This window comes from Xenopus tropicalis, chromosome 1 (genome assembly GCF_000004195.4).
Source record: "Xenopus tropicalis strain Nigerian chromosome 1, UCB_Xtro_10.0, whole genome shotgun sequence".
NCBI lineage: Eukaryota > Metazoa > Chordata > Amphibia > Anura > Pipidae > Xenopus > Xenopus tropicalis.
In genome coordinates this window covers 56,198,220-56,212,941 of record NC_030677.2, presented here as the reverse complement: position 1 = coordinate 56,212,941, position 14,722 = coordinate 56,198,220, and the positions used below count along the sequence as shown (strand labels likewise).

At 39.7% G+C, this 14,722-nt stretch overlaps 1 long non-coding RNA gene across 1 annotated transcript; it reads right to left on the bottom strand.

Annotated features, from left to right (window-relative positions):
* Window positions 1-688: 688 nt before the first annotated feature.
* LOC116408471 lies at window positions 689-2,453 on the bottom strand. The gene is made up of 2 exons (XR_004220961.1): window positions 2,100-2,453; window positions 689-1,656 (listed from the first exon to the last, which is right to left on the bottom strand). It is a non-coding gene; the product is annotated as an uncharacterized LOC116408471 (long non-coding RNA).
* Window positions 2,454-14,722: the final 12,269 nt, after the last annotated feature.

Here is a 14,722-nt window from a genome sequence, read left to right as displayed (position 1 = left end):
AGCTGGTGTTAGAGCTCAATGGTGCTGCAGAGCTGCCCTCACATCTAACACCCTATTGAAATGATGTGTGCAATATCATAGGAATGCCAAGGTTAAGCACAGTCCAATAGAAATGGGGAGCAAAGCGTGGGAAACAGGAAAGTGCATTAGGATAACAACAGCTTGTAGGCGCCCCTCTTTAGTAATGGCCCTGAGTGTGTGCTTATTCTTGACTTATACATCTTAATATTATTGAAATAGGAAGTCTTGTCTGGCTTTGCGCAATGAAAACGTTATTCCGAGTACCGTATATACTTGAGTATAAACCAATCCGAATATAATATATAACATAATATATTATGTTGGAGGCTTATGTTAGGCTTATACTCGAGTCAACAAGTTTTTCCAGTTTTTTTAGGTAAAATTAGGTACCTCGGCTTATATTCGGATCGGCTTATACTCGAGTATATACGGTATGCACATAAAGGGGCTTTTTTTGATACATAAACTAATGATACACTGACACCTACTGGCAAGATGTTGAATAGCTGACAAATATACTTCAGCAAGCAGAATATTTAATAGCAGTATTTGGCAAGTGCATCCCTTTGGGTTATACAAGTATTATATATACTAATCACTAGTCATTGCATTTGCTGAATCTAAAACAAGACAACATTTAGAGAACTGCATATCTGGAAATAGTAAACACAATTTTCACACTGGGTTTTAATGTTATTAAATTATAAAGTAAATACATGTATGCACAAATAAGGTAGGTGTTCTGATTCTCATGAACTTCAACTTACAAGCTTATAAATACTTTGTTATTGCACATCCTGTTAGAGTAAGTAACTGAGCCCTCAGCGGGGAGGCAAGGTAAAGATCTGTCACAAAAGTTTTCCCGACATTTACGATCGTTGAGATACAAAAATTTCGTGACTTTTGGCTCGCCAATATGATATTATCGTGAAAAATACGATCTTTTCATAAGCATTTTCATGACATTTCCGATCATCAGAAATTTCGTATTTAATCTGATTTTTTTCCATTTCGGGATGCAAATTCGTACTGTGATAAATCTGCCCCATAGTATGTTTGAAGGACAGGGGCTCTTTCAGAAAACAGCGAAACCCAGCACAAGTATGAAAACACAAGGCAAAGAAAACCAGTACTTCTACTTCAGAGAAAATACTTTAACATGTACAGATCTGCGATAACTGCTATATGAATTCAAAAGAAGTTGTGTTTACTTGGTTCTTGAGAGCTAATATTCACCTTATTTAACATTAAACCTACAGTAAAACACAAGGACATAAATCTTAGCTAGAACAGAACCCTCCTTCAATGTATGAATGCATCTGTACATGAACATCTGAAGATGTTTATGATGTAGTTTTTAAGGCTTAGAATAGCAAAATGACAGTTTTTAGCTACATGTATAAATGCCAACGTGCAGAAAAAAATGATACTACATTTAAAATAAAACATAATCTCATATTTTAATTTCCTTATTTTAACCTTATTTAATACACAGAGTAGTCTAACAAAATACAGTATGAGAGTATACGTACAATGTCTCTCTTTTGAAAAAGTCTATTATTTGAAATTGGGGCTCCTTATTTACTGGTCCACAACTCCCAGGATTCTCCAACATATAATCAAAGGTAAAATCATCTGGGGATCAAATGTAACAGGGTCCTATTAGGTGTAATATCACATAGCCATAATAATTATAGGTTTGAAAAAAGGAGGAATATCCAACAAGTGTCCCTCCATGACTTTTCCAATGCACAGAGAAATAAACATACAAGTCTTCCCACTGATACTGTATATCAGAGTACTGGAAGAATACAGAAGCTGATTTCTGTCAAGTGTTTAGAACAACACACCATACTGGGGCAAGGAGTGATGAACAGTGATTAAGGCCACAAAGGAACAAGGCATTACTATATGTATAAGTGGCCATTGGCAGGATTGTAGATGAGCTATTCCTACTAATCCCTGCATAATCCTGGCAGATGAGTGACATCCCCACTGTACAGCCAGGTGCTTATTGCCATTCAGTAGCCACGCAGGCCCATACAGTAGCCACTATGGAGGCCCCAGCACACAGTTACCTGCAGCTTGGTTGAGGTTGGACCTCCTGTGCCTCCTGTTCCCAGCACTGTCCCTGAGCTCTCTCAGCTCCTCCTCTTCTTCCTCCAGCCAGGCTTCAGCCATCAGCAGCTGTGGGTGAGAGCATGGAAGGGCTCACAAATCCAAGGGCTGTCCTGTCCCCAGTGTAGCGCCGGTAGCACAAGGCCCCTGTGTAAGAAGCCAAGGCCAGATGTGAGCGCTTCTGTTCAGTATGAGCCCAGTATGAGCCCAGTATGAGCCCAGTGTCAGCCCAGTATGAGCCCAGTGTCAGCCCAGTATGAGCCCAGTGTCAGCCCAGTATGAGCCCAGTGTCAGCCCAGTATGAGCCCAGTGTCAGCCCAGTGTCAGCCCAGTATGAGCCCAGTATGAGCCCAGGGACACGGCGCACCTGCTGCTGCTGCTGCTAAAGTGCATATCCCGGGCTGCAGCCTCTGCCCCTGTGCCCCCCCCCTCTCCTTGCCGGGGCTCCTTCCCTGCGCACAAACTTTGTCCCGAGTGAGGGCGCATCCAGCAGCAGGGCCGCCCTATCCGTCCCCTGGGAGCCACTGGCACAGCCCGGGTGTAAGGTGCGACTCGGCACAACTTCCAGGCCGGCTTTCCCTCTCTCCTCCTTCCCTTCACTTTCTAAATAATCCGGTGTCAACAGGAAATCGTTCCCTCGGTTTCCCTGTGATAGTAAGACAAAGGCGGAGGGGGAGGGCGGGAGAGAGGAGGTACCTGCGGAAAGGAGAGGGAGCTGCTACTGCTGGTGTGTCACACAAACCGGGCCGCTCACTAGCGCTAATCCGGGCACTGCTGCCACTCACCTTGCCCACACTGCCGCCCAGGCTGAGGGAGTCACTGGGCTGGGGATGGCACTCAGTCAGTGCACAGGGAAACAATGGCAGTGTGTTGGATCGCATACACATGTACAGCTGAAGCCGCAGCTCCCACGCATCGTGTCTGACACTAAAGCAGAAGGAATGTGGGGCATTATTGTCTATGAAAGGGCACATACCATTCATAGCTGGCCGTAATAATGCTTCCAAAAACAATGACGCTTTCTTAATAAACCGATTGATTTATATTGTAAAAGACACTTAAAGGCAAAGTGCCCTACTGTATTAACACAGTCCGCGTTTTAGATTTAACATTCATAAAAAGTGTAACTCTGAATAAACACATACGTACATATATACAGGGCATATACTTCGGTATGAGACCTATTAACCAGAATTCCCTGGACCTGAGGTTTTTCTGGATAAGGGGTCCTTCCATGCAAATTTCACATGGGGCTAGACATATTCTTTATTTCCCAGGGTGCCACAGCCATGTGACCTGTTCCCTGATAAACTACAGTCACACTTTACTGCTGAGCTGCAAGTTGGAGTGATATCAACCCCCTCCCAGCAGCCAATCAGCAGAACAATTGGAAGGTAGCAAGATAGCAGCTCCCAGTAGATATCAGAGTAGCACTCAATAGTAAGAAATCCAAGTCCGGCTTGGGACTCCTCCAGTTGCATGGGAGAAAGCAAAACAATAGGTTACATGAAAGCAGTTCTAATGTGTAGCACTGGCTCCTTCTGAAAGCTCAGACTCAGGCACAATGCACCGAGACGGCTGCCTACACACCAATATTACAACTAAAAAAATTTGTTGGTTCAAGAACCAAATTTTAAATGGTAGATTGAATTATTTGCTATGTAAACAGTGTAATTTAGAAATAAAAAGTACACCATAAAAATCATGACAGAGTCCCTTTAACTTTGTTTACAAAGAAGACATGAAAATGTACATACAGATAGTAAAGAAGTAAGAGAAAGTAGGAAGAAGAAATGATAAGGGGTAATTTAATGTGAATTACTGGCTGGCGGCTTGTATACGATAGCCCTGACCTTAGCACGTGCCAAAGGGCAGGCAGTAAATAAAGGGCTGCGCCTGCTGGCTCTCTCTCACCTTCCTCTAATGAATACACTGACAAACTTAGGCAGTATTGTAAACATGGGCGGAACACAGGTCTCCATTTTGGAGTACAGACGTGAAATATAGAGCATTGGATTACTCCCATTTTTTGTACCCCTCTAAACTCCATGCACTTCCTTAGAATGGAACCCAGGACTCAAGATTGTTTGTTTACACAGTCAGGCCAGGGAGAAGGCAAAGTTCAGGAGCAGCTTATGATTTCAGACAGTATGCAGTCAGACATTGTATCACTAATGCTGAAGGTGTGACAGGCCAAAGTGCTCAGAGAGTTATATTCAATAGAGGGAAGTGCCGCTTGTGTTTATGGCAATAACTACTCTCTCATTTTGCTCAGCTTGCAAAAATATTGTATCATGCATTTAAATGAAACTTGCAAGGACACGGGGCGATCAGTTGCTGCGACTTTTTAAAAAGGCATGACGACAAATCAGCACACTGCAAATGGCGACAATCGGCCACGGTGACTCCTATATTAACAGATGGCAGTTGAATCACTACGACTAGTCGCTGAAATCAAGTTTTTTAAAACGGTGATTAATCGCCCTGTGTGTCTTCACTCTGAAAGCCAGAAAATATCCTGCCATAGACGATACTGAGAACTGCCTCTGCTAAAAACACATAGAGACAGTTATCAGTAAATGATCACCATTGTCTATTTCTGTAGCTGTGACAAGTAGCTGCTACTAGTAGCTCCGTGTGTCTTGACCCTAAAACATTTACAGCATTATAAATTACCCCATTCAAGTGAATAGGAAAAATTCAGGCAGCAACAAAATTTCAGTGTAAGAAGCAGTGTTGAACAAAAAACAGTGACAGTGACTACTGGTTTTTATAGAGGAGTTTTACACTGGGGCTTGTTTATGCCTAAAATCAATAAACAAAAATACACTCTATTTTACAATCTGTGGGCATGATTGGTATACGTCTATGCCATTTTTTTAAACTCAGCCTTGCAAACAAGTCCATAAAGCAGATAGAGGTATGTGGATTTACAAAGCAATTTTAAATAGTTTTTATTTATTCAAGATTTTCCATACAAGATTTTCCATAAACTTGCTTGTATATGTTATATTGCACCACAGACTTTCCTCTTCACTATGAAAGGAGTTAAAATAAATTTACATTAAAAAAACAGCAACCATTTAATACAGAGAACAGCTGGGATTTTATAGCTTCTTGCAGAAAGAAAAATGTAGCAAGAGAATGCCAAAATTCTAACAATTGTGTGTAGGACCCAATTAAGGCAATGCTGAGTGCAGGGCTAAATGGCCATTGGTGCTGTCTTGCAGTACTTCCCCCACTCAGTGTAACACACACATACATCCAAAATGCTAATACTGGGTAGAGTTATATATATTAGGTCTGTCTGCCAGAAAACACATGTGTGATAACAGCTTAACTAAACAGAACATCTATGTGTTATTTGTCTTCTCCAGACTTCATATCACTATGTTCTCAAGTTTGCATTGAAAAGAAGAGCTAGCTTTTACATGCGAAAATATCATTGGTACTGAAAGCAGTGTATATCTGGCTGTTTATAATCTCTGCAGTACTGGTTTTGACTCCTAAAACAATGGAGCAGAAGCCAGCTAAATGACAGACCAAGGGGAGAATTCCAAAAGTTTTGTTAAGGCTGATGCCACACGTGGCATAGGGCTGATTTTTTCAGCAAGCGGAAAAACGCTTGCCGAAAATTCAGCCCTACGCCTGCTACTTGTGCCTGCACCCGAATGAATAGAATACGCTCGGGTGCAGGCACATGTAGCCGATATACGCATAAAAAAGCGAGAGAATGCAAAGTCTTGCGTTTTCATGCGTATATCGGCTACATGTGCCTGCACCCGAGCGTATTCCATTCATTCGGGTGCAGGCACAAGTAGCAGGCATAGGGCTGAATTTTCGGCAAGCGATTTTGCGCTTGCCGAAAAAATCAGCCCTACGCCACGTGTGGCATCAGCCTAAGACAAATTTGGTATTAAATTGAAAAAAAAAAAATGTTAAAAAAAATGAAAAAAAAAACCAAACAACAAATTCAAAGTCATCTAAACTCTAAGGGGCACATTTATCAAAATGTGAGTTTAGCACTTAATACATAAAAACTCACCTACATTCTATTCATTCTTATGGGATTTTTAGAAGTGTATTTATCAAAAAGTGAGTTCTAACTTTCACGCATTGATAAATACACTTCTAAAAATCCCATAGGAATGAATAGGATGGGGATGAGATTTTATGTATTAAGCTTTAAACTCACATTTTGATAAATCTGCCCCTAAGCCCTAGTCGCTGAAACCAAATTTTTTATAACGGCAATTAATCATCTTCGCCCTAAAAGCCAGAAAATACACTGCCATAGACAATACTGAGAATTTCTCTTTTCTAAAATGCACATAGAGACAGTTATCAGTAAATGATTAGCATCGTCTATTTCTGTAGCTGTGACAAGTAGCTGCTACTAGTAGCTCCGTGTTTTCATCCTAAAATATTAACAGCATCATAAATTACCCCATTCAAGTGAATAGGAAAAATTCAGGCATCAGCTAAATTCCAGTGTAAGAAGCAGTGTTAAAAAAAAACCCAGTAAAAATGACAAATGGAAAACAGACCTTCTTTTTTACATTGACTACTGGCATTTTGAAACAAAAATGTTCATTTACACAAGAAAACCAAAACAACAAATTCAGAGTCTTCTAAACTCTAACTTAATTATTTTTATAAAAAGTTGGAGTAAAGCAATTTTGCCAGTTTAACTCCATCTTTCTGACAATATTAACTGAAGCAAAATGACATTAACTCCAAAAAAATGATACCAACTTCACCTTGGCATAATTTGTACTCCACATTTGTATGGAGGAATTTGGTACTCCAGAATTCTCCAAATTCTCAGGCTTATAAATATAGTTACAATGCCTTAAATATAGTATACAACAAGCTGTATAACCTTTAATCCATATAACAGTTACTGAGACCCAAATTCACTTTTAACCATGACTGGGTAAATCCCAGTTTTTTTTATATATATATATATATATATATATATATATATATATATATATATATATATATATATATATATATATATATATATATATATATATATATATATATATATATATATATATATATATATATATATATATATATATATATATATATATATACATTTTCTATAGGCTGTGAAGCCATTTATTAACATTCTAGCAAAAAGAGTTTGTTCGGTGAAGGCATTTTTGCCTCTGTTACCAAAGGAACAGCTGTATGCTGGTGGGCTAGGGAAATTGCTGACACTGACTGATACCTTGATAGCCCAGGCAAGTAAAATATTTGTCTTTATCACTTGGGTGGTATTTGTGAGCTACTCAACATGGAACTTTTATGTTGAAGAGTTTCAGCTGAAAGTCCTTTGGGGGATAGTTACATAGCACTGGAGGGGATGTATTATGTGCTAGGAAAGCATGATGGGAGCAACAGCTTATTGTTTAGTGACCACACAACTGGTATCACAACAAGTATCCATGACATAACAAATTAGAGAAAATGTGTGTGTATTACCAAATTGATGAGATCTATTGGTAAAACATATAGTTTATTAAACACAGTTAAAATACCCTTAACCATAAAACCTACGGTACTTGTGCTTTCAAAGAAACTGGGAAGGAGCTAAAAGGCAGGTTATTTCCAGCTGCTCCTCTTACAGCATAACTGCATCACTCTTTGCCACGTTCCAACCACCATGTGCCATCCAATGTAGATATACAAACAGAGCACTCAAAAGCAAAATTAGATTAATCTGTCACCTGACATGATTTAAGCACCTGAATAGTCTTTATAAGTAGTTTTTAGTTAATAATTAAATAGTTTTTAAAACAAAGCCATGCGCAAAAGATTTAAATAGTGTCAGAATCACCCCTTCCTGTGAATACAAAATTAGTCTAATTATCATGGGTAATTGAAAAGAGCTGTGATAAATCTGATCCATGATGTGCAAGCTTTGACAGAGCTACTTAGTAGTAGCAGCTCCTTGTCACGGCAAAGGGTGAAGACAAACGGAGGTACTAGTAGCAGCTACTTTTTCACAGCTACTGAATGCCAAAAAATACCCTGCCACAGACAATACTGATAATTGCCTCTGCTAAAACACATGTTGAGACTGTTATCAGTAAATGATTAGCATTGTCTATTTTAGTAGCCACTACAAGTAGCAGCTACTAGTAGCTCCATGTGTCTTCACCCTAAAACACGCCAGAATACCCTGCCATAGACAATACTGAGAACTGACTAGGCTAAAACACACGTAGAGACAATTATCAGTAAATTATTAGCATTGTCTATTTTTGTAGCCATGACAAGCAGCTGCTACAAGTAGCTCCATGTTTCTTAAGGTGGCCATACATATTGCGATCTGCTCATTTGGCAATGTCACCAAAAGAGAGCATCTTGTCCCGATATGTCCACCTTTGGTTGACAATATCAGGCTAATTCAAGCATTTGGGGAAAAAATATCTCATCGGATGAAGATGTAGTGTACACATCAGATATTTCAATCAGCCCAATTATATTTTGACCCATGTAACTACATCCGACTTGTAGGATGTGTTCTGTGGATCCAACACTGTCCTACAAAATCTCCTGTGGAGTTAAGCCCTTATAGTTCAGGAGCTCACAAAAAAATCCTTTATGATAAAAAAAAGAGCTGACTCCCATGTGACAGTGCATACATAGGTGAAATGTCTCCAGAAGCTATGCATCCATGAATATACTGATATTCTCATGCACCATTTGGGCTTAATGAATTACAAGGCTTGAAGCCATGTTTGTAATGTTGGATGCTATAGTAAGCTAGTGGCCTTATCACTGCAATACCTACAATGTATAACACTGTAGTTACATAGTTACATAGTTACATAGGGTTGAAAAAAGACTAGTGTCCATCAAGTTCAACCCATCCAAGTAAACCCAGCACACTTAACCCACACCTACCAATCTATACACTCACATACATACACTATATATATAACCACTAGTACTAACTGTAGATATTAGTATCACAATAGCCTTGGATATTCTGATTGATCAAGAACTCATCCAGGCCCCTCTTAAAGGCATTAACAGAATCTGCCATTACCACATCTCTAGGAAGGGCATTCCATAACCTCACTGCCCTCACCGTGAAAAACCACCTACGCTGCTTCAAATGGAAGCTCCTTTCCTCTAATCTAAAGGGGTGACCTCTAGTTAATATTAGGCTGGTATATTGTGCTACATCAAGGTGCTATGATGTCACCTCATTGTGATTATTTGTTACCTTACCCTTATCATCGTGTATTGGGTAATCAAATTATTTTTTAGGGCCAAAGCTGCCTAGGTAGAAGCCTTTATGTTTTTACCATAAAGGACTAATGCAAATTTAAAGGAGAATGAAAGGCGAATCTAACCCACTGTTACCACTGAATTATCCTACTATTTGAGTTATTGTGATCTCCAATTTGATCTTTCATTTTGTGAATTTCCTCCTAGTTGTTTTCAACAGAAGTCAAAGCTTGCATATCATGGATCGGGTTAATTAAAGGTTTTTTTTTCAATTATCCAAAAGGGGATCATTTCTGCTCTTATTTCTACTACTTTATGTGTGTTTGGCTAGGGCCACACGGGGCAGATGTATTTGTATGTAGATGTATTTTAGCATCCCCTATGTTCCTTTATGATGGGGCAGCCATATTTGTGCAGCAGTAGGACATTAGCATTAGAAGCTATAACTGACAGTTTGAGAAGAGACAGTCAGGTTGGCAAAACAGTCAGGTTTAGTAACTTCAGGTAACAATTACTTAGAAAAGCAGCCCTATCAGCGAAAAACAATCAACATGACCTATAGGTAACCTTTTTATATGCATTCATATTTTAAAGAGTTCTTTTAAGTGTCATTATCATTTTAATTCTTTGCCTTCATTATCCATTATCTTTCCATGTTCTATCTATTCCCAGTTTCTTTCTCTCTTGAATTCTCTTTTCTCTTCTTTCTGCCTACCATTTGTCTCAGCATTCTCTAAGGGGGTAATATGAAAGTGCAAAGTTACTGGTCTAACCCAATAGCAACCAATCAGAAGGTATGATATATAGGACAGCTATTTGAAAATAAACTTTTGATTGGTTGTTGTATTCTACTAGACTTGGGCAAAGTGTGAGCCTTTTATAACAACCAAGTGCTATTAAATGCAATAAATCTTCATAAAGGAGTATTCCCTTACAGAAATTGTAAATCTTGTAACAGTGTTATGCCGGGAACCATCCTTTCAGCACACCAGTGATTTTTGTGCCATTCCAAACTGATTGTACTTAAAGGAACAGTAAGGGCTCTGGCGACAAATCTCCCTGTTCGCGGGCGACTAATCTCCCCGAGTTGCCTACCCCTGCCATCCCACCGGCGAACATGTAAGTCGCCGGCGGGATGGCAGACGCGGCGGGGCGATTTGCGCGAAATCGCGCCGCCGCGTCTGCCATCCCGCCGGCGACTTACATGTTCGCCGGTGGGATGGCAGGGGTAGGCAACTCGGGGAGATTAGTTGCCCGCGAACAGGGAGTTAAATCGCGGGCGACTAATCTCCCCCGTGTGCCAGAGCCCTCAAGGCAACTTCCGCGATTTCACAGGTGACTAATCTCCCCGTGTGCCAGAGTCCTAACACAAAAAAATGAAAGTGTATAAAAGTAATTACAGTTTAAGGCACTGTTGCCCTGCACTGGTGCACTGGTGTGTTTGCCTCTGAAACCCTACTATAGTTTATGCTGCTGTGTAGCCATGGGGGCAGCCATTCAAAAGAGAAAAGGCACAGGCGCAGAGCAGATAACAGATAAAACACCATTATATTCAACAGAGCTTATCTGTTATCTGCTAAGTAATGAATGGCTGTCCCCATGGCTACACAGCAGCTTTGTTTATATAAACTTTAGTAGCGTTTCTGTAGCAAACACACAACTTTTATGAGTTCGGGGAACAGTTCATGGAAAAAGTTTTGATCAGACTGCATGCAATTGTGATTTTCAAAAATGTATCTGAAGATACCCCTACTCGCCAGTTGTGGAAATGTGAAGAGTCCCTGTTTCCACTTAAACGTGTTCTGAACAGATTTGCATTTGCTCCTTATTTTCTTGGTATTTTAATTGCAGAATTGCCTGGCAGAAAATTATTTGATGTGTTATCTCTCTTAAACTTTTTTACAGAAGGGTAAGTATTAGCTTGTCTAGCAAGGTAGCTCTTTAACACTAATTATATAGTGTCTTTTTTACCCATTCAGTGCGCCTCCTTAATGACAATTCCCAGTTAATTTGCTAGGCTAGGGTTATGATATGACTTTTAACTTCCTTAGATCTTATGCTATTTAAGTTTATATCAACTCACTTGACTTGTTTCTTGTACCTGAGGAAAGGTTTATATCTTTCCCAAAATACTGTGGCTACATACCTGTAGTGTAACCTGTAGCCTTCGGACTGCTTATTTATCAGTTTAAATTCTCCAGACTGATTAAATATAATTATAGTTAACTGGTTTAGAGGACTATTTCCATCTGATTTAGATAATTTTCCCCTCGGTCACCTTATTATTTAGATTAGCTCAAAAGTTTTTTAACAGTCTGGGATCAGCCCTGCTTATACTCGGCAGCAGTACATCAAAAGCTAGTAATGCTAATTAACCTTCTCTCAGACATGCTGGAGTCATCATGTGAGTTACCCAGACCTGTGGTGACCAAGCCATCCAGTCCTGTCATTTGTGGCTGACTGGAAAACTACAGAATTGTATGTGGGGTCCCCAAAATAGTGTTTTGAACACACAAGTTGGTCAAAAGCTAGGGATGAACTACCCCCATATATATTACAAGGCACAAAATCTGCCCAGGTGCAGTAACACCTAGCAATCAATAAGATGATTGGATCAAGTAGGAGACCAGTAAATGCTGCCTGCTTATTGGTTGCTATCAGTGAAGACATAGCAAACTTTGCACCTACTATTATAGTGATCCCCAACCAGTGGCTCAGGAGCAACATGTTGCCCTTTGATGTTGCTCCCAGTGGCCTCATAGTCGGTGCCCATTTTTGGCTCGTAGGCAAGTTTTGGAAGCACAGAGACACAGTTTCACTCCTGCAGGCTAGCAGTCTACAGGCGGCTATCAAATAGTCAATCACAGTCCATATTTGACATCCCCAATGAATGTTTTCATGCTTGTGTGGTTCACCAACACTTCTTACATGTGTGTGGCTCATGAGTAAAAAAAGGTTGGAGATACCTGTCCAATTAAATAACTTCATGTACTTGCTAATATGTGTTTTCAAGTAACCTGTAGTATCACTTTCAGTAGCTCTTTGTGGCAAATTATTATGCACTCTTACTTCACTGTTGCATCCCTAATAAAAATACAAAATTCTAATAATAGCAATATAGGGAATAATGTACCCCTGTTTGTAAATAATAAAGATATCTAAAGAGGATTTCCATGGACATATAAAAGCACAATGAAGGAAGCTAAATGCCTTTATGAAGTTCATGAACCTTTTGCAACATGGGGTAGATTATTTCTTGAAATACATATGTTTCAGTAAATCATCTGAGACAAGTGACATCACTCATATTGTTTATAAAGGCTGTATTTTACAGGTTATTTGTGTTTTTTGTTATAATGCTGTATACTAACAGCAGAGATTTGGGAATAAGCAGAAGCACAATATCCAGTTTATATCAGTGAGTTCCGGGAATGCTTCAGCTGTGGATCCTTAAACAGAAAAGTGCATAACACACATTCCATTATTATGTCAAATATTTTGCTGTTTGCAGGCCCTTTATTGAAGTAATACTTGTGGTACTGGGTGTTTGTGAAATCAGATATATTTGCTTGTGTAAATGTAGATTTATGGAACCCTTCTTATTTGCACCACCTTTCAGTCTCTTACATACCTTCTGTGCTGCCCGAGGGAAAACAAGAAATGTTTAAAGCTTGTATTTATTGCAAGTGCAGAATTACATAATATTAAAAAAAACAGTGTTGGAATGGGTGTGGAGAGCCCTCAGGGAAAGGCAGCTATTGTAACTCACTGACCAGTGGAACATTAGGAGCCGGTGAGAAAGAGACACGTTCACTGCTATTCTTATAACTCTCTACAGTCTGTGAAATGCTAACTATACACCTAGCTTTATGATGTTTAGAATAAGCCAAGTATTTTTATGTGCCCTATCTGAGGAATATTTGTATGTGCCCTGTCTGAGGATACCTGCAAATCTTTTTTATCCTTTACCATGAAAATACATAACTATGTTTTCTAGGTATGCTGCAGGGCTCTTTCAGCTGTCTGATGGGAGATGCATTATTGGAAAATGTTAGCAGTTGAAATCTAGTCCTGGTAGTTTGTCTCTTGTAGCACTTGTAGTAACACACATCGCCTGCTTTGCTCAGTGAATGGGAGATGCTCCTATGGAACCTGCCCCTGGGTGGCAGAATTGCTTGGAATTGCTTTAGCATATAATGTATATGATAAATGAAAGTTGTATGCCTTATTTGAATAAGCAAATTCTATCTTATGATATAAGATTACCAAATCATTATTAATATTTGTGTTGCAGATGATAATGTCATGTACATTATGGGTGTGGGGGTTATTTAATGCAATAAAAAGTGTAAAAAAAAAAGGGGCAGAATTCCCCATGTTTTCAGCGCTTTGTCTCCTGCCTTGCATTTTTAAAAGTTGCCTCAGGTCACTGTGCTTTAAAATGGATCACAGAGACCTGTGTATAGTGAGTATAACTCTGTCTGCCCTTGGCAGAGCTGCATTCATGGAGAATAGGGGAAGCATATGGCCTTTCCCTCTCTCCATCCTCAACCACAAGTTAGGGAGTGCTGGTGGGCACAGGCACCACCTTCTCCTTAGTTCTCTGGAATTTATGTCTCTGTAGACAAAGTAAATGACCCCTATTGGCTGCACATTGGCAAATGGTGTGGCTTCCAGGCTCTTGGCTCTCCACATAGTATGATCCAGGCTCGGACTAGCAACCTGTGGATTCTGGAAAATACCAGAGAAGCTGCTGCAAGACATGGACAGTCAATAACTATTTAGTGAGCCTGAGAGGGGCTGTTTGGGACTCGGTGTACTTGAAACACCAGGGCCTATTTTGAATCCTGGTATGGTCTACTGCCACAGTTATACCACTAAGCCAACTCAATTGCCCAGTGACAGAAACTGCTGTCACAGCTTTTCTCTATTATGCTCTGGCTGCTGGCCTAGTTTCAAAGTTTCCTTTTTACCTCAGAACTCTTGTACCATGTGTGTGTCAGCTTTTGCATGGCAGAGGGCCATGGACAGAGCAAGTTTCTTGCACTTCCAATCCAGTAGGTGCTTAACTTTAGCTCTTGTGTCAAACTACTACTGTCTTTCTGGTCCCTAAACCTGTATGTTTTTTTCCTGCTTTCTTATAAATCCATACCCTTGGCACATGGCTCTAATTTACCTCTTGTAATTTATTGCCCTCCTTGTGCTTTAGTGACTGATAACACTGAAAACAAGGCAGGAGTTTAATATCAAAGTGATAATACCTGTTTCCTCTTATTAAGTTCTCCTATAACTGGTGAGGAGAAGTTTGCATAATTACTTATAATATATGATA